The 20835-nt window shown below is 53.7% G+C and overlaps 1 long non-coding RNA gene and 1 pseudogene across 2 annotated transcripts in view; both read right to left on the bottom strand.

The window, feature by feature from the left end:
- Window positions 1-6503: 6503 nt before the first annotated feature.
- LOC115838287 overlaps window positions 6504-20835 on the bottom strand; it is a 29904-nt gene continuing 15572 nt past the window's right edge. The window contains exon 3 of the long non-coding RNA XR_004033287.1: window positions 6504-7154. This is a non-coding gene — a long non-coding RNA (uncharacterized LOC115838287). The remainder of the gene's footprint in view (window positions 7155-20835) is intronic.
- LOC100580932 lies at window positions 18241-19306 on the bottom strand (annotated as a pseudogene). Its single transcript, XR_123457.4, has one exon. The product of XR_123457.4 is annotated as a translocon-associated protein subunit beta pseudogene (transcript).

Below are 20835 nucleotides of genomic sequence, written 5' to 3'. Positions count from 1 at the left end.
CCAGGCTCTGGGGTGCAGACTGTCTGCACTGCAGCGATGAGGCCAGGAAGAGGCAGCAGTGTTCACAGCTGTTGACTCCCTTGAGCCAGCCCTCCACATGGTCATCACTGCACGTGCTCAGTGTCTCTGACCTGGCTTGCCCAGGTTCTCTGATGTGAATCCTTACAGCATCGGGGCTTGCAGTGCCCTGGTCCCCTGCGTGGTCACCTGGAGGCCTGTGGCCCACCTTTGCCGTGGGGGCTCCTTCCATTCCAAGTTCTTCTACCAAGGGGGGTTGCAGGGAGGTGCCACCTTGCTGCTGGGGTGTCTCTCGACCTGTGTCCTCTCTGTCATAAGCCCAGATAGGGCCTGGTGTCAGGGTCCCAGTGGGCTTGCTGGGCCAGGCCAGTCCTGTGGTTCCAGAGCTGCCCAGGTAAGATGTTGAAGTGACGGGCCCAGTAGCCCTGTTCAAAATTGTAGTTAGGGAATGGGCTCCCAACATCCAGGTCTGTTGGGAGCTGTGGCATAGAGTTCCAGCACAGGCATTTTCATGTGCAAGGCCTGACCTCACTGGACGACAGGCTGGCCTCATCTTGAGCCTCTGGGCCCCTCACAGAGCGGCTTGCTGCCCTGGGTTCTGGTGAAGCCTCCTTGTGCTGCTGGGCCTCGGCCTCAGCCTTGGGGACAGCTCCATCAGGCCAGGGTGGGGGAGGACAAGGCTTTTGTCCCAGAGGGACTGATGGCATGAGTCCCTGGAGCTGAGCTGGTGGGGTGGGGAGGGACAGTCTGTCCCCCTCACATAGGGGCCCAATGCCAGGGGGCGCCCTCAAGGACCCTCACTTGAGTTCTGCTGGGAAAAACAGACATGGTCACCGAGCCCATCGGGCCTCTCCAGGGCTGGGTCTCACAGGCCTGGGCCTCTGGAGTCCTTGGGGTCCCCGTGTGTTCCCCTGGCCTGACACTGAGGACACCTCTGCAGGCTGCTGATCCCAGGGTGAGGGCTGTGTGCAGCCTGGGGTGGGGCAGCTTTCAGGGAACCTCAGGTCGGTCCTGAAATGGCTCCCAGGCTTTAGTCTGGCTCAGGGCTTCCTGCCTCACGCCCTCACCTCAGGGCTGTTCAGCAGCCCTGACTCAGAACTCAGGTGAAAGGGACCTTCACTGTCACCCAGCCCCCTTGCCACCTCGCATGGGGTTTGTCTCCACAGTGGGTGAGAAGTGAATGGGCACGGGTTTCCCTCTGCCCTCCAGGCCGTCCACCCCATGCCAGGGCTGGACAAATCCCATGCCCGGCTGAACTCTTGGTTCTGGCTCTGGGTCAGGGCTTCCCCCTGTGCCCTCTGCCCGAATCCTCTCTGGGTCAAGGACACCAATTCTCTCTTGTCCCCCTGGCTTGTTGTCTTGACAGTCTTGGAGGGGCACTCAAGAATGAGGGATCCTGCTGCTTGGAGGCAAGGGTGGGGGCTTCCACACCTGGATCTGACTGCCCCAGTGCCCTTCAGGGCCCTTTGGTGGGGCGATGGGGACAATGTGGAAAGAGAGGGAGGGAAGTTGGGGGGTCCTGCCCACAGCCCCTGCCTGTCTGCACCTCATGTCCATCACACATGCGCTCAGTGCCTGCCCTGAGGACTGGCAGACCCATTTTACTTCCTTAGAGGAGGAAGAAGAGGTGCAGGAGGAAGGCCAGGTAGGAGGGCTGATGGGGCCAGGGCACTCCCCACCATTGACTGCTCCAGAGGGTGACTCGGGAGGGGACTTGGTGCTGGAGCCCACCTGGGGATGGCAGGTCCCAGTGTTTCCTTGTGAGTTCCTTCATGGAGGTTTGAAGGATCCTGAGGACCACGTTGTCCTCGGGGGCCCAGCTCTGAAAGAGTCGCTCCTGAAACTCCCAGATGGTGCTCCAGGAAAGCTTCATGAGGTGCTCTAGGGACAGGGCGGGTATCAGGCCAGGAGGATTCCCTTGGGGGGGATCTGTGCCTGCACCCCATTTCCACCAGGCCCACCTCCCACTGGGTGGTGCCTGGTCCTTCTTGGCCACCCTGGGGTCCAGCTGTGCACAGGCAGCCACAGCTGGGGAAGGCCAGGCAGGGAAGTGCTCACCACACTCCTGACTTTCATCTGGGTCATGTAGGGGGTGGGCTCAGTGTCATCGTGCCTTGCCCAGCCCACCACCCCCCCTTCAAGACAGAGCAGACAGTCATAGGGACAGTGTAAGGACACTTCCCTCAGGCCAGCCAGGGTCTGTCCTGCAAATTCCCCCAGGCACCCTCGGGCACACAGGACTTACCCCTGTGTATTTTGAATGATGCATGCACCATGGCCGACAGTACCCCCTCGCCCTCCAAGATGAGCACATCCCACAGTTGCAGGGTGAGCCTGAAGGATTTTGTGGGGACAGGAAGTGTGGGAGGACCTGCCTTTCTGGGCTGGGGTCAGAGGCCTGAGCAGGGCCGCCTGGGGTTTCAGTCTCCTGGAGTGCTGGGAACCCCTTTCCATGGGATGAGAGCCCCCTATAAAGCAGGGTCAGACAAGGTCCTGCAGCTCCTCATGGGGGACCCACCTCAGCAGCGCTGTTGCTTCTCGAAGGAGGGGCTTCCTGAGGACTTTGGGCTTCCTTGGGGCCTCCCAAGTCGGGTCCTGGTCCAGTCTGCTCATAAGGCTGGGCCTAAGCCCTGGCCTCTGCCATGGGATACCCCCTCTCAAGCAGGGCCTGCTTTGTGTGTCATGCAGGGACCTGCCTGTGCCTCCTACGGGCTGGGGTTGAGCCGAGTCCTCCTGGTGGAGCTGGACCCCTGAGCTGGGGGGGCTGGGCACTGTGTCCATGGGCTGGGGTCTCCCTGTGCCTCCTTACCCCATCAATGAAACACCGGAGGAGCCACCACAGCATGAAACCCTCAATGCACAGTCCTTCCTTGCCCTGCAGGGAGGGGCAGAGGTACTCAGGGCCTCCTGAGCTGCCCTGGAATCCTCCTTTTCAGGCCTCTCTGCAGACCCTTCCTCAAGGGGCAGAACCCTGGGTGGTGGCCAGGGGTCTCCCACACGTCCATGCACGACGTCCGGTGGACACACTTCCCTTAGCCCTGCTTAGCCAGAGTCTCTGGATCCTCTGGGGCAGGAAAAGGAAACCCAACTTCAAACTCAATGGAGAATCCCCATCCCAGGTCAGGCCATGGCTGGGACTCGGCCTCTTGCCAGCCCCACGAGGGGCTCGAGTCTCCCCTGGCCCATGGGACCCAGGGTGTCGTTCACTCACCAGGTGTCTCATGATCTTCAGGAAGGACTTATGCAGCACCTGCTCCTGGTACGATAGGAGCCTCCGGAGCTGGGCAGTCTTTGGGCTGTAGAACACTGAGAAGCTGCTGACCCATCACCCGATCAGAGCCCACGCCCAAGATGTGGAGGCATCAGCTGCAAGAGCTGGGAAGATGGGGGACCCCGGACCCCAATGCCTCCCTCCCTCCCATCTGGTGACCCCATCACACGGCCTCAGCCCTGGGGAGGGCGGCCCTGGCTGGAGGCACTGCCCGGTGGCATCCTGGGTTGAGGTGCCAGGAGGGCAGTCTGCCTTTGACACCATGAGGTAGGGCTGAGGCAGGCAGGTACTAGCAGGGAGACCGGGGTGGGAGCTGGGGGCTGTGTGGCCATCTCCTGGATGTGGGATCAGGCTGGGGGACATGGGATGGGCAGACATTGCCATCTTGGCTTCGTCGCCCATCCATAGGAAGGGAGGATGGCTGGGAGCGCAGCCAGCTGGGAGGCAGGAGGACACTCAGGGAGGTGAGTGGTGCCTGCACAAAGTCGGGGCTGGCTTCGGGCAACAGAGGGTGGCCAGGAAAAGGTATCAATGCTCTCTGATGTTAGGGATGAAAGGTGTCTGACTTGAGGTTTGAGGGTCCATGTCCAGACCCAGGCTGCTGTGGGACCTCAGCAGGGACATCCTGGAGGCTCCAAACAAGCTGGGATACAAGGAAAGCACCTTGACTGGAAGTTGGGATCACCGGCCAGAGTGGCCATCCCCTGGCGTGACTGTGTAAGGCCCCGGGGACAGCTGTCGACCTACCTTGCAGGGAGTGCCCCTCACTGGCCAGCAGCTGAGCCAGCACCCAGAAAGCATCTTCCTCTAGCAGATACAGGAGGAGGATGGCGGTGATGTGGCTCAGGTCCCTGTGGTAGCCCACCTGCTGCAAGAGCCGGAGTCACCACAGGATGTCACCTGGGAGGGCTGAGGCCACCTGGGAGGACTCACATCACCAGAGATGGCAGAGATCCTTGGGGACACCTGCCACAGGCCCCTGGGGATTTGGACTGGGCATGAGGACTGAGCAGGTCACGTATGACTCAGCTGACAAGGAGCCTGGGGGACTCCTGCAGCGAACATCTAAGCTCACATGGCCCTAAAGGGCACAGTCAGGGATTCTTCATGCCCTCTCCCCTGGGCCAGGCTGGGGAGGCCACTATGCCTGGCCCAGAGCAGCACCTGTGAAGTGCACCCACCACGAGGGCAGGCGGCAGGGTGCTGACCACCACACAAAGGGTCCTGCGACAGCTCAAGGGCTGCCTGTCTGGCACAGGAGGGCGGCTGGGTCCAGACCCCATGTGGCAGCCCATGGAGTTGGCTCAGCAGCTCTCCCTGCCTGGAATGGTCTGGAAAGTGGCGGCCGAGCAGGAACAGCCACCTGGGTGACCCCCTCCCTGTCTGCTGCACTCCTACGGGGTTCAGGCAAAGGGGAAATTGGATCTCTGTCTGGTTTCTGGTGAAGAAGAGGCTTCCTCAGGATGCAAACTCATTTCATGACAAGAGCCTGGCCCATCAGGCACCTCAGCAACTTGTCAAACCTGTCTCCTGCCAGGACCATCTGCATGCGCCCCTGCCAGAGGGTGCTCTGGGGACAGGCGTCAGGGTGATCACACTGTCCCCTGGGCTCAGGTCCCAGAACTCACTGCAGGAGGCTGCACAGGTGCGCTGGTTCTGATGGATGGTTGCAGATGGCTTTGCAGGACATGCAGGTGCCCAGCAGGGCATCCCAGTACTGCTCTTCAGGGCAGGATCTCATAGCCAGCCCTGTCCACAGGCCCTGTGGAGCTGAGAACCCAGAAGCGTGAGGGCAGCTGGCAGGTGGTCGCAGCCCAGCCTTTTGCTGTCCACTTTCCCATAGACATAAGCGCTGTCTCAGGAGCAGAGAGAGCAGAGAAAGCTGGCTTCCAACTCCCACTGTGCTGGCCGGAGGCCTAGGGCAGCCACCTCCCCTCTCCAGCCTCAGTTTCCCCATCTGCACATGGTTGTTTTCAGGCCCTCTGCTCTCTCACATCAGCAGTGCCCTGCTGGGCCCTGCTCCTTGCCCTCAACGTGCTGCGCCTCTCCCTGCCACAGGATCTTTGCACATGCTGTTCCCTCGCATGACGTGCCCTTCTCCCCAGCCCCTGCCCCTCAGTTGCTTATTCCTTCTCAACCTGAGACCTCTGTCTAAACCTGATCTCCCAGGGAAGCCTTTCTGACTCGCCCCCTAGACTAGGATGCAGTCCTTCTTCTACACACTTGCACTGCCCTTTACCTGTTGCTGTGGTCACTTTCCTTCTATGCGTGTGGTTATTTGATGCTGGCTCCTACACTAACTGTGAGCACCATCTGGCAGGGACTGTGCCTAATTTTTTTTGTTCATTGCTGAGTCCTCAGAACCTAGATAGTGCTTAGGACATAGTAGGTGCTCATAACGTGAATGACTTTTTAAAAGCAGACCAAGTCAGTGCCTAGCACACAGCAAGAACCAAGAAATGTCAATTTCCTTCTTGTTTTCTTTTTTACTAAAGTATGAAACAACGGCAATGATGTGTGTAAAGTGCACAAAAAGCTGAAGAATACAGCTTGGTGACATTTGATGTATTATGCACCTGTGTCATTACAGCCCACACTGAGAGGTAGAACATATCCTCACCCCTGAACACTCCCTGGGGTCCCCTCCCACCCAATGCCCACTCCTAGAGGCAGCTACTGTTCCGTTGTTACCCCCATAGGTTAATATTGCCCCTTCTGGAACTTCCGTGTCTGGTTTTGTCCCTCCATGTGGTGCCTGAGACTCATCCACGTGGGCATTCTCTGCGTGTCTGGTTTTGTATTACTGTGAGTCTTCCACTGTGTGCATGCATCACCTTCTCCATCCTTTTCTGATTTCATGACATTTGCTTCCCCCAACAACTTCTTAAAAATGTTTAAAAGCATTTTGCAAGGCACGTTTGTCTTTTTTTTTTTCTTTTTTGAGACGGAGTCTTGCTCTGTCGCCCAGGCTGGAGTGCAGTGGCGCGATCTCGGCTCACCGCAAGCTCCGCCTCCCGGGTTCATGCCATTCTCCTGCCTCAGCCTCTCCGAGTAGCTGGGACTACAGGCGCCCGCCACTACGCCCGGCTAAGTTTTTGTATTTTTAGTAGAGACGGGGTTTCACCGTGGTCTCGATCTCCTGACCTCGTGATCCACCCGCCTCGGCCTCCCAAAGTGCTGGGATTACAAGCGTGAGCCACCGCGCCCGGCCTACGTTTGTCTTTTAATGAAAGCAAACTGAGGGAAGACCAGAGGTGGCTGGGCACCGTGGCTCATGCCTGTAATCTTAGCACTTTGGGAGGTTGTGGGAGAATTCCTTGAGGCCAGGAGTTCAAGACCAGCCTGGGCAACATAGTGAGATCCTGTCGCTACAGAAAGATTTTAAAATTGGCCAGGTGCTATAATCCCAGCAATTCAGGAGGCTGAGGCTGGAGGATCGCTTGAGCCTGAGCGTTCAAGGCTGAGGTGAGCCATGACCACATCACTGCACTCCAGCTTGGATAACAGAGCGAGACCCAGTCTTTAAAAAAGAAAAAGAAAAAAGACCAGGTGCCTCCCATTTAACACGGCAGCTTAAACACAGGGGTTCATCTTCCTTCCCTCCTGAAACCATGCTAAGCTGACAGTCAAGTCCATCGGTCTTCAGAGATAAAGGGAATGGCAGAGATTTCTACAGCAGGGAACACAGGTCTCCAACATTGTGGGAGATGGAAGGACTGGAGTGCCTGATCGCATCTGAAGATCTCTCACTGTTGATACCCACGGGGGAAGGAAGTTGTTTTGAGTCACAGAACTCAAGGAAGTCTCCAGGACCGGAGGCACCAAGTATCTCTGACAGCAGGGGCTGGGCAGGAGGCAGGAAGCTCTGAAAGAGGATTCGTTGGAAACTTACATAAAGAGGGCGTGACCACAGCACATCCCCATTCCAAGGCAGGCGCCAGTCCCTCCACCCACGCGGGCATGAGTGGGGTCTCCTTGGACACAGCTGAGGGTAGCAACGTGGCCCTTCCTGGCAACAGGGAGACTGTGAGAATCTTCCTCTTGGATGGTCAGTCTCCCCTCTCCTCACTCACCCCAGCCCCTACCTAAGGAGTGCAGCAACCAGGTTTTTAAAGACACCTTCCTTCCTACCCTGAAAATGGCAGGAAATCAGAAGTCTCTGATCTGGAAAACAGACCCAAAGGAAAAGACCCAGAGGCACTGACAGCGGGAGATTCTCTCAGGAAACTGTCCAAGTCCCTGCCTGACCCCACTGGAGCAAAGCTTCTCCATCAGTGAGCCCATCTGCTTACCCAGAACTTCCAGGCAGCTGTCAGTGCCTCAGTCTGACTTGTGAACCAATGGCCAAGGGTCACCTGATATGGGAGCACCACCTCCGCCTCTAGCAGTAAAGCAAACTCAAACCAAATAGAAGACAAACACCTGGCGCCAACGAAGACATGCAGGAAACAGAACAGCATTTTAAAACAAGAGCAGCAACAGTTGAGATCCCCAGAAATATAAGAGAGGATTGTGTATCTATGAAACAAAACGGTGGACTCTTTGTAAAGGACATTTGTAGAACAAATGAGAATTGTTAGAAATTATTTTATAACCAGAATAAAAACATCAGTAGAAAAGTTGAAAGATGTAATTGAATAATTGTTCAGAAAACAGGAGACAAAAGATACGAAATTATGGAATAATTTCAGGAACTCCAAAGGTTGACTAATGATGTGAAGGACATTGGCTTTCATATTGAAAGAGTCAATCAAGCATCGGTGCAATACGGTCTCAAATACTAGGATACATTATCATGCAATTTAGGAGCACGTAATCCCAGCACTTTGGGAGGCCGAGGTGGGAGAATCATGAGGTCAAGAGATTGAGACCATCCTGGCCAACAAGGCAAAACCTCGTCTCTACTTTTAAAAATACAAAAGTTAGCTGGGCGTGGTGGCATGCACCTGTAGTCCCAGCTACTCAGGAGGCTGAGGCAGGAGAATCAGTTGAACTCGGGAGGCAGAGGTTGCAGTGAGCTGAGATCGTGCCACTGCACTCCAGCCTGGAGATAGAACAAGACTCCATCTCAAAACAAAACCACAAAAGCAAAAACAAAAACAAAAACAAAAAAAACTACACTGCTAAAACTCAACAACAAAAAACCAAACAACACAAGTCAAAACTGTGCAAAAGGGGCCGGGCGCGGTGGCTCATGCCTGTAAACCCAGCACTTTGGGAGGCCAAGGCAGGTGGATCACAAGGTGAGGAGATCGAGACCATCCTGGCTAACATGGTGATACCCCATCTCTACTAAAAACACAAAAAAATTAGCTGGGCATGGTGGCGGGCGCCTGTAGTACCAGCTACTCAGGAGGCTAAGGCAGGAGAATGGCGTGAACCCGGGAGGTGGAGCTTGCAGTGAGCTGAGATCGCGCCACTGCACTCCAGCCTGGGCCACAAAGCGAGACTCCATCTAAAAACAACAACAACAACAACAACAACAACAACAACAACAACAACAACAAACTGGGCAAAAGGCTTGAATCAGCACTTCTCCAAATAAAACATTCAAGTGGTCAATAAGCACATGAAGAGATGCTCAACGTCATTAGTCATTAGGGAAATGCAAATTGAAACTACAATGAGATATCATTTCACACTCATTAGGATGGCTATTATTAAAAATGGAAAATAAGCAGTGTTAGCGATGTGAAGAAAGTGGATGTGAAGGCACTGCTCATAGAAATGTATAACAGAGCAACAGCTGTGGAAAAGTCTGGCAGTTCCTCAAAAAGACAAACATAAAACTACCACATGGACCCAGTAATCCCACGCCTAAGTAAATATCCAAAGGAACTTCAACAGGGATGCAAAAAGATACTTGTGCCCCAACATTCAGACAACATAGTCACAACGGCCAAAGGTGGAAACAGCCCAATCGTTTATCAGCACATGAATGGATAAACAAAATGTGTTACAGGTACACAGAGGGATACTATTCAGTTGTTAAAATGAATGGAATACTTACACATGCTACGACATGGATAAACTTTGAAGATATTTTGCTAAGTGAAAGAAGACAGTCATATAGAGACAAATATTGTACAATTCCATTTACATGAAGAAAGAAGAAGCAAATTCATAGAGTTAGAGAGTAGAATAGAGATTACCACAGGCAGAAGTTATTAATGCGTACAGAATTTCTGTCTGGGGCGATAAAAAAGTCTTGGGTATCGATAATGGTACTTGTTCATGTACTTAATGCCACTTTACTGTACACATCATAATGATTAAAATGGTAAAAGTACAGCTCAGGTGTGGGCAGTATTTACATCATCATAAATAAGTGAGCTATCTGTGGAATTATTTCTTCTGTAAAATAGTTTACTCACTGTATGAGCCATTAGGCCACTGTCAATAAACAAAGGCAAAAACAGGCTTTCTAGGAGAGAGGAAGGAGGGAAGAGAACTAAACTGCAGAGGAGTTGACTTTCTGGGACAGAGCTGGCAGCCAGCAGGTCTGTCTTGACTCCAGCTGAACACACACCGCTCCTTCACTGAGGGCCTGGGGAGGGGAGGCTGTGTGCATGCAGATGGTGATGTCCAAGTTAAGTTCTTACTTTAGAAAGTAGGAAATCAATCCAGAGCATCAAAAATGGACAAGTCAAGGATTAGCAGGTGGAGTGGACCAGTTTCTGAGCCTCTTTGGGGATGAGCCTGGGGAAAGCCATGGGGCAGCCCTGCTTGGGAACCCTGGACTGTGCATTACATGGCTGGTACTCCTCTCTGTGTGACCCTGGGCACAACTTCCCCTCTTGGAGACCCAGCATCCTCCCCTGTAAAATGAGGATGCTGTTGCTTACGGCACAGGGTCATTGTGAGCAGCATATGCATGGCAGGTGCCTAGCATGGTACTAAGCATGTTAGTAAAGATTTAACCTCCTGAGCTGCTGCCCTTATCAATACTGCCACTCTCTGTGATACAGAATGCTGTGCTGGACAAGGCCCACACCTGGATTGAAGAAACAAAAATTTAGGGGCCAATTCCTGTTGGCATGAGCCAACTCCATCTTTTCCTCCTTGGTGGGGAGGGGTCTGTGCAAGAGTTTGGAGCAGGGCTGTGGGGAGAGGTCGGCTCCTTCTTCTTGCCCTTTACAATTTCACCAAGAAAACCTGCAGATGTGACTAGAAAAGGACAGTAAAGCTTGGCAGATAGGAATTTCTCACTCAATCCTTCAGGCAAACACTGAGTGCAAACTTGGGTTGGGGGCTATGAGCTGAGCTCATCAGTGAGGTGGGAACAGAAGAGGATTCCAGTGTGACGACATGGCATGTGTGCCTGGATGAGGCTGCAGCCTGAGACCTGGGCGACGTGCATGGGAATAGATGACGACCTTACAACCTGGCTTCTGTTAATCAGGAAGGAGAGGAAGGAGGAAAAGGAGGAGAAGGAGAAGGATGAAGAGGAGAAGACACGAGGGGGGAAGAAGGAAAAAAGAGGAGGAGAGATGAGGGGGAAGAGGATGATGGAGGAGGAGGAAAAGATGCTCTTGGTTTCTGTGAGTTGTATATGATTTCTCACAGGGCTATTTTGAAATACTGAAAACGGCTCTAAGACCCACCCCTGCCTGCTCCTATCTCCACCCAGAATGAACCTTCAGAGATTTTCAGGGTTGAGAGCCCACCATCCCCGTGCTAGTTCTAAAGGAAGAATTACTTAATTAGGTCCTGGGTGAACTGGTCAAGTCACCTTCTCAGTTTTCTGTTTGTGAAATGGGGACAGCCACTTCTACTCATCGTAATTTTTGCCCCCTGCCAGCTGATGTTGAAAATGGATTCACCATGGATGAGTAACCCAGAGTGTGCTGGAGTGAAGTGCCCGTGGTGGGGAAAGGGCAGCTGAGTCATCTTGGGAAGAACCTGGGCCATGCAAAACCTCAGTTTTCTTGACCTGTAAAATGGAAATTCTAGGCTTCCTTTTCTAGATCTTCTCAAGGGTGTGTACATGACAAACATGTAACTGGCCCAAGACATGGCTGCTACTACTGGTAGTTGTTATTGTGATATAAATAGTATGAACTATAAAGGGTTAATAGTTATAATCTTATAATAATATAAAATAATTATATTAACGATAATTTTTTGTAGAGACAGGGTCTTGCTCTGTCTCTACAAAACTGCGGGGGTGTAATCATAGCTCACTGCAGCCTTGAACTCCTGGGTTCAAGCGATTGTCCCCACTCAGCCTCCCAAGTAGCTAAGACAACAGGTGTGAGCCCCCGTGCCTAGCCAATGATAATTATTAATAATAGTAGCATCAAATTAGTGTTCCTGGTGGGAGGGAACTACTCCTAGAACCTGAACTACTCCCAGAACCTGAACTCCCAGCACCCACTGCTGGGTGACATTTCTTGTTGGTGACATTTCAGCATATAGCCATTCTGCCTCCTCCTACTGTCTAATTTGTCTCTGAATCCAGTGCCTTCCATGATAGCAGGCACACAGCAGTTGGTGGATAAATGCTAATCAGTAACTGGATTCCTTGTATATAGCTGTCCTCAGTAAAGGCTTGTGGAAGGAAAAGCAAGCCACATTCTTGCACTGTGCTGAAAGACAGCTGGGCAGGGATCATACAGAGTTTCATCAGCAGCTCACTCCCTGCCTGCATCTCCTTCATCCTCCATCCAGGGAGGACTCCATCCAGAGAGGTGCCCTTGTGGGGAAACAGGAAAGTCCTGGCTGTTGCTTTCAACACTTCAGAGAAAGGATTCTTGGCACAAAGTGACTGGGCCAGAAACGAGCACAGGAAATAACTTCCCTCAGATCAAGACCCAACCCAATAAAATATTTAAATGTGAAAAGAATAAAAATATGTAAAGTTAATAGAGAAGAAACCATTTCATAATTTCTTTACATAGCTGGAATATGAAATGCCTTTCTAATTATGACCCAAAATCCATAAAAGATACATAACAGAATCCACAAAACAAGCAAACAAAAAAACTTCTTCATGACAACACCTAAGTCCAAAGACATATGAAAAACAGGCACAAAACCTTTGCAACTCAGATCTAAAGAATAAACAGAAAAATAAAGACCAGCTACCCATGAAAAAAATGGGCAAAAGGCATGAATAGACAGTTCATAGAGGGAAATACAACATAAGGATGCTTCGTCTCATTCAAAAGAGATGGCAAATTCAAACTACACTTGATACCATCTTCACCCTGAGATTGTTAAAACTCCAAAAGTTTAATAATACCTTCTTTTGGCAGAGCCATGGGGAGAGTGGCATTCTTATTCCTCATGAAAGGAGAGTAAATAGAAATAACCCCCATGGGGGTAATTTGGCAACATTTGTCAAAATTACTGAGGGATTTACCCACTGACCCGGCGATTAAACTTTGCAATTTATCCTGAAGTGTGAAATGATAAATTCATTGCAGCAACATTTGTAATAGCAGAAGATTAAAAGTAACCCAACATCCATCAGCAGGGAATTGACTGAGTAAATTACAGTATATTTATACACTAGATTATTATGTAGCTATCAAAGTAATGAGGAAGCTCTTTATATGTTGCTATGAAAAGAACAGCAAGACATATTGACTAAGAAAATAAAAATAAAAACAAAAGGTATATAACAGCATGGCTCATAGGCTCTGTTTTTATTTCGGGGGTTGTTTTTGCAAAAAGGGGAAAGTTCTAATCTGTATTTTGTAAATGATCATATATGCATAAAGAAATCCTGTTGAAAAATAAAAAACAAAAAACATCGTTTTAAATAAAACATTTAAGAAGAAATTTAATAAAACAAGTGCAAGGTGTGAAAACTATACAACAGTGCTGAAGTAAATTAAAAAAATTTTTTTTTATTAATTTTTTTTGCACACAAAAACAATAAACATTTTCTAAAAATACATACAAACAAAAAGATGCGTATCAAACATATTAGGAAGGTTGCACATGGGAAGTTGGGGAATAGAAATGGGGGGTGGGAATTAAATGAGAGAGGGACTTTATATGGATCAGTGACAACAACTCAATCCTCTATTTGACAAAGAAGAAGGAGAAGGAAGGGGAAGAAAAAGAAAGTGAGATAAAGGATCACAAAGGGAGGAAAATAGAAAAAATTAGAGTATGACTCCAGGGTAGACCTGTTTTGTTGTCGCTGGGTTGGTTGGTTGGTTTGTCTGTTGTATTTTTCATATGTTTCGCCATGTTGGCCAGGCTGGTCTCGAACTCCTAGCCTGAAGTGATCAACCCGCCTCAGCCTCCCAGAGCGCCAGGACTACAGGCGTGAGCCACCACATCCAGCCCTCACATTGCTTCTGGCCTCCGTGGTAGACCTCCCAGACGGGGCGGTCGGGCAGGGACAGTGGCGCAGAGGCGCTCCCCACATCCCAGATGGGGCGGCCGGGCAGAGACGCTCCTCACTTCTTCCCACATGGGGTGGCCGGGCAGAGGTGCTCCTCACTTCTTCCCAGACGGGGCGGCCGGGCAGAGGCGCTCCTCAATTCTTCCCAGACGGGGCGGCCGGGCAGAGGCACTCCTCACTTCTTCCCAGACGGGGTGGCCGGGCAGAGGCACTCCTCACTTCCCAGACGATGGGTGGCCGGGCAGAGGCGCTCCTCACTTCCCAGACGATGGGTGGCCGGGCAGAGGCGCTCCTCACCTCCCAGACGATGGGTGGCCGGGCAGAGGGCTCCTCACTTCCCAGATGGGGCGGCCGGGCAGAGGCGCTCCTCTCTTCCCAGACGGGGCGGCCGGGCAGAGGCGCTCCTCACTTCCCAGACGGGGCGGCCGGGCAGAGGCGCTCCTTGCTTCTTCCTAGACGGGGCGGCCGGGCAGAGGTGCTCCTCGCTTCTTCCCAGACGGGGCGGCCGGGCAGAGGCGCTCCTCGCTTCTTCCCAGATGGGGCGGTCGGGCAGAGGCGCTCCTCAATTCCCAGATGATGGGTGGCTGGGCAGAGGCGCTCCTCACTTCCCAGACGATGGGTGGCCGGGCAGAGGCGCTCCTCACTTCCCAGACGGGGCGGCCGGGCAGAGGCGCTCCTCACTTCCCAGACGGGGTGGCCGGGCAGAGGCGCTCCTCACTTCCCAGACGGGGCGGCCGGGCAGAGGCGTTCCTCACTTCTCAGACGGGGCGGCCGGGCAGAGGCGCTCACTTCTCAGACAGGGCGGCCGGGCAGAGGCGCTCCTCACTTCCCAGACAGGGCGGTCGGGCAGAGGCTCTCCTCTCTTCCCAGACAGGGCGGCTGGGCAGAGGCACTCCTCACTTCCCAGACAGGGCGGCCGGGCAGAGGCGCTCCTCGCTTCTTCCCAGACAGGGCGGCCGGGCAGAGGCGCTCCTCGCTTCTTCCCGGACGGGGCGGTTGGGCAGAGGCGCTCCTCACTTCCCAGACAAGGCGGCCGGGCAGAGGCGCTCCTCACTTCCCAGACGGGGTGGCCAGGCAGAGGCACTCCTCGCTTCTTCCCAGATGGGGCGGTCGGGCAGAGGCGCTCCTCACTTCCCAGATGATGGGTGGCCGGGCAGCGGCGCTCCTCACTTCCCAGACGGGGTGGCCGGGCAGAGGCGCTCCTCACTTCCCAGACGGGGCGGCCGGGCAGAGGCGCTCCTCACTTCCCAGACAAGGCGGCCGGGCAGAGGCGCTCCTCACTTCTTCCCAGACAGGGCGGCCGGGCAGAGGCGCTCCTCACTTCTTCCCAGATGGGGCAGCCGGGCAGAGGCGCTCCTCACTTCTTCCCAGACGGGGCGGCCGGGCAGAGGCGCTCCTCACTTCTCAGACGGGGCGGCCGGGCAGAGGCGCTCACTTCTCAGACGGGGCGGCCGGGCAGAGGCGCTCCTCACTTCCCAGACGGGGCGGCCGGGCAGAGGCTCTCCTCTCTTCCCAGATGGGGCGGCTGGGCAGAGGCACTCCTCACTTCCCAGACGGGGCGGCCGGGCAGAGGCGCTCCTCGCTTCTTCCCAGACAGGGCGGCCGGGCAGAGGCGCTCCTCGCTTCTTCCCAGACGGGGCGGCCGGGCAGAGGCACTCCTCGCTTCTTCCCGGACGGGGCGGCTGGGCAGAGGCGCTCCTCACTTCTTCCCAGACGGGGTGGCCGGGCAGAGGCCCTCCTCACTTCCCAGACGGGGTGGCCAGGCAGAGGCGCTCCTCACTTCTTCCCAGACGGGCGGCCGGGCAGAGGCGCTCCTCACTTCCCAGACGGGGTGGCCGGGCAGAGGCGCTCCTCACTTCCCAGACGGGGCGGCCGGGCAGAGGCGCTCCTCACTTCCCAGACGGGGCGGCCGGGCAGAGGCGCTCCTCACTTCTTCCCAGACAGGGCGGCCGGGCAGAGGCGCTCCTCACTTCTTCCCAGATGGGGTGGCCGGGCAGAGGCCCTCCTCACTTCCCAGACGGGGTGGCCAGGCAGAGGCACTCCTCGCTTCTTCCCAGATGGGGCGGTCGGGCAGAGGCGCTCCTCACTTCCCAGATGATGGGTGGCCGGGCAGCGGCGCTCCTCACTTCCCAGACGGGGTGGCCGGGCAGAGGCGCTCCTCACTTCCCAGACGGGGCGGCCGGGCAGAGGCGCTCCTCACTTCCCAGACAAGGCGGCCGGGCAGAGGCGCTCCTCACTTCTTCCCAGACAGGGCGGCCGGGCAGAGGCGCTCCTCACTTCTTCCCAGATGGGGCGGCCGGGCAGAGGCGCTCCTCACTTCTTCCCAGACGGGGCGGCCGGGCAGAGGCGCTCCTCACTTCTCAGACGGGGCGGCCGGGCAGAGGCGCTCACTTCTCAGACGGGGCGGCCGGGCAGAGGCCCTCACTTCTCAGACGGGGCGGCCGGGCAGAGGCGCTCCTCACTTCCCAGATGGGGCGGCCGGGCAGAGGCTCTCCTCTCTTCCCAGACGGGGCGGCTGGGCAGAGGCACTCCTCACTTCCCAGACGGGGCGGCCGGGCAGAGGCGCTCCTCGCTTCTTCCCAGACGGGGCGGCCGGGCAGAGGCGCTCCTCGCTTCTTCCCAGACGGGGCAGCCGGGCAGAGGCGCTCCTCGCTTCTTCCCGGACGGGGCGGTTGGGCAGAGGCGCTCCTCATTTCCCAGACGGGGCGGCCGGGCAGAGGCGCTCCTCACTTCCCAGACGGGGCGGCCGAGCAGAGGCGCTCCTCACTTCCCAGACAAGGCGGCCGGGCAGAGGCGCTCCTCACTTCTTCCCAGACAGGGTGGCCCGGCAGAGGCGCTCCTCACTTCTTCCCAGACGGGGCAGCCGGGCAGAGGCGCTCCTCACTTCTTCCCAGACGGGGTGGCCGGGCAGAGGCCCTCCTCACTTCCCAGACGGGGTGGCCAGGCAGAGGCGCTCCTCACTTCTTTCCAGACGGGGCGGCCGGGCAGAGGCGCTCCTCACTTCCCAGACGATGGGTGGCCGGGCCGAGGCGCTCCTCACTTCCCAGACGATGGGTGGCTGGGCCGAGGCGCTCCTCACTTCCCAGACGATGGGTGGCCGGGCCGAGGCGCTCCTCACTTCCCAGACGATGGGTGGCCGGGCCGAGGCGCTCCTCACTTCCCAGATGGGGTGGCCGGGCAGAGGTGCTCCTCACTTCTTCCCAGACGGGGTGGCCGGGCAGAGGCGCTCCTCACTTCCCAGACGGGATGGCTGGGCAGAGACGCTCCTCACTTCTTCCCAGACGGGGCGGCCAGGCAGAGGCGCTCCTCACTTCTCAGACGATGGGTGGCCGGGCAGAGGCGCTCCTCACCTCCCAGACGATGGGTGGCCGGGCAGAGGCGCTCCTCACCTCCCAGACGATGGGTGGCCGGGCAGAGGCGCTCCTCACCTCCCAGACGATGGGTGGCCGGGCAGAGGCGCTCCTCACTTCCCAGATGGGGAGGCCGGGCAGAGGGGCGGCCGAGCAGAGACGCTCCCCACCTCCCAGACGGGGTGGCGGCTGGGCAGGGGCTGCAATCCCAGCACCCTGGTAGGCCAAGGCAGGCGGCTGGGAGGCGGAGGCTGCCGCGAGCCAAGACCACGCCACCGCACTCCAGCCCGGGCAACACCGAGCACCGAGTGAGCGAGACTCCGTCTGCAGTCCCAGCACCTCGGGAGGCTGAGGCGGGCAGAGCACTCGTGGTCAGGAGCTGGAGACCAGCGTGGCCAACATGGCCAAACCGCGCCTGCAGCCAAAGGAGAAAAAGCAGGCAGTGGTGGAGGCACACGCTGCCAGTCCCAGGCAGTCCGCGGTGAGGGGCAGCAGCGAGCCGAGTAGATTGCAGCCTGGGCCACAGAGCGAAACGAAAGTAAGAAAGGAAGGAAGGAAGGAAGGAAGGAAGGAAGGCAGGCAGGCAGGTAGGCAGGCAGGCAATGAAAAATTTAAATAAATGGAAAGACATCCCATGTTCATGAATTGAAAGAAAAAATACATGGAAGACTCGTTTCCCTACTTCAACACTTATTGCAAGGCAACACTAATTAAGGCAGGGTGGTCTGGCATGAAGACAGACATAGACCAACAGAATATAATTGAGAGTAACAGTTGTGATCAATAGATTTTCAACAAGGGTACCGAGACAAGTCAATGAGAGAAACGATAGTCTTTTCAACAAATGCTGCTGGGTTAACTGTATATTAACATACAAAAGAATGAACTTGGGCCCCTCTCTCACACCACACACAAACAAGAGCTCATAGTAGGTCACAGACTTACATGTAAGAGTTAAAAGTATAGAACTCTTAGAAGAAAACATAGAAGTAAATCTTCATGATTTGGGGTTAGGCAATGACACCAAATGTGCATGATAGATGAGAAGATGGATAAAAATTGGACTTCATCAAAATGAAAACCTTTCGTGTTCCAAAGAACATCATGAAGAAAGTAAAAAGACAATCTACAAACTTGGAGGAAATAGTTACAAATCTTGTACCTGATAAGGAGTTTGTATCCAGAATATATAAAAAATGCTTATAACAGAATAATGAAAAAAGACAATCCAATTTTTTTTCTTTTTTCAATGTGGCATTTGTTTTTATTATAAAACCCCTTAGTAAGCACTTCTCTAACCCAGAATAGACACTGGGTATCCTCCAAGAGTCCCATAGCTTTCATTTCATCTTCCACCCTCTTCTGAGAAGGGGAGGCAGGGGATGGGGGTGGTGTCAGGCAGTCTCCAAAATGCCCCTCCTAGACCCCTGAGAGAATTCACATTACCAGCAATAAACCAACAGCACTTCAGTGGGGCATCAGAGGGCCCTCTAGGCTCAAGGCTATTGCCAAAGGCATTCCTGTTTATGGCTTCATGATGGAACCAAGGAGGCTCTCACAGACTCCTAGGCCTGGTCCTTCACTATGGCTGAGAGCAGGGCAGGATCCAGGAGAAAGTGGCCAAGGGCTTAGAGAGAAGAGATTGCATTTAAGATACCCTTTGGAGTCTGGAAAGCACCTGGATTTCTTGGGAGAGGAGGGCTGTGGAAGCCCCAATCAGTTCTTCTTCGTTTTGGGAGTGTCATATTTCCTCTTGCTGGAGTACCACAATAGCAGGGGGGTGCCGATGGAGGGAAGGGTCATGACCCCAAAGGCTGCCCAGTCCAGAAAATGAGGGAAGAATCGCTTGTCAAACTCCCGCTGAGCCAGGATTCCTCCCTGTCCAGGTGCACTGCTAGAGCCAATCACAACAGGCCCATCCTCCTGGGCCAGGTAAGTAATTGCTGCTGAGGTGAAGTTGAAATAACCAGCCTTGAGAGGGCGCAGGACCATGGTGTGGGAGACGTTGCTAGCAGGGGCAATCCGGTCCCATTTGACATTGAGCATTCCAGACACAATGCCAAAGTCTTCTGGAGGGAAGGAATCATCAGATAGTTCCACGTCTAATGCAGCACTTGAGCCGACATTGTAGATGTTGTACTGCAAGTTCAGGTCTCGTCCCTCCACGACGTATCTGTTCAGCAGTGATTTGGAAACCAAAAGCCTGGCTCCTTCCTCTGCTTAAGTGACAGCAAATAGAGCCAACACCACAAATGACAGCAGCCTCATCGTGGGTATCCCAAACGCCTTTCCGGAGCCACAAAGACAGGAAGAGCCAAATAATCCAATTTTTATATGGGCTACGGATTTCAATAGACATTTTCCCAAAAAAAAGACATACAAGTGGCCAAAAAGCACATGAAAAGATGCTCAACATCATTTGTCATTAGGGAAATGCAAATCCAAACCACACTGACATACCACCTCACACCCCCTAGGGTGGCTACAGTGAGAAAGACAGACAATGACAAGTGTCAGTGAAGATGTGGAGAAATCGGAACCCTCATGCATGAAATGAGTTATAAAACAGTGCAGCCGGCCAGGCACAGTGGCTCACGCCTGTAATCCCAGCACTTTGGGAGGCCGAGGTGGGTGGATCACCTCAAGTCAGGAGTTTGAGACCAGCCTGGCCAACATGGCAAAACCCCATCTCTACTAAAAATACAAAATTAGCCAGGCATGGTGGCGGGCATCTGTAATCCCAGCTACTTGGGAGGCTGAGGCAGGAGAATCTTATGAACCAGGGAAGCGGAGGTTGCAGCAAGCCAGATTGTGCCACTGCACTCCAGCCTGGACAACAAGAGTGAGACTCCATCTAAAACAAAAAACAAAAAACAAAACACAAAAATTAAAATAAATAAATAAAATAATTAAATTTTAAAAATAAAATAGGCCAGGTGCAGTGGCTCATGCCTATAATCCCAGCACTTTGGGAGGCCGAGGTGGGCGGACCACAAGGTCAGGAGATTGAAACCATCCTGGCTAACATGGTGAAACCCCATCTCTACTAAAAATACAAAAAATTAGCCGGGTGTGGTGGCGGGTGCCTATAGTCCCAGCTACTCAGGAGGCTGAGGCAGGAGAATGGCATGAACCTGGGAGGTGGAGCTTGCAGTGAGCCAAGATCGCTCCACTGCACTCCAGCCTGGGCGACACAGCGAGATTCTGTCTCAATAAATAACTAAATAACTAAATAAATAAAATAAAAATAAAAAAATAAAATAGCGCAGCCACTTTGGAAAGCAGTTTGGCAGGTCCTTAAAATGCTAAATGTGGAATTATCATATGACCCAGCAATTCCACTTCTAGGTATCCATCTACTCAAAAGAAATGAAAACATGTCCACCCAAAACCTGAACACAAAAGTTCATGGAAGCATTGTTAATAATCAAAGTGGCCAAAAGGTAAAAACAACCCAAATGTCCTTCCACTGGTGACTGGATAAACCACACATAATATATCCATAAAATGGAATGTTATTTAGCCACAAAACTGAAGGAAGTACTGACACCTGCTACAACATGGATGGCCCTTAAAAACATTATGCCCAGTGGAAGCAGCTAGTCACAATACACCACATATGATTCCATTTATGGGAAAATGTCCAAAACAGGCAAATCTACAGAGACAGAGTAGTGGTAGCCTGGGGTTGGGGAGGAATGAAGACTGACAAAGTTTCTTTTTGGGGTCATCAAAATGTTCTAAAATTAGCTTATGGTGATGGCTGCACAACTCTAAAACACTGACTTGTACACTTTATACAGGTTTTCATGGCATGTAAATTATACCTCAATAAA

Source organism: Nomascus leucogenys, chromosome 14, assembly GCF_006542625.1.
Source record: "Nomascus leucogenys isolate Asia chromosome 14, Asia_NLE_v1, whole genome shotgun sequence".
In the NCBI taxonomy this organism is placed as follows: Eukaryota; Metazoa; Chordata; class Mammalia; order Primates; family Hylobatidae; genus Nomascus; species Nomascus leucogenys.
This window is presented reverse-complemented; position numbering and strand designations above follow the sequence as displayed.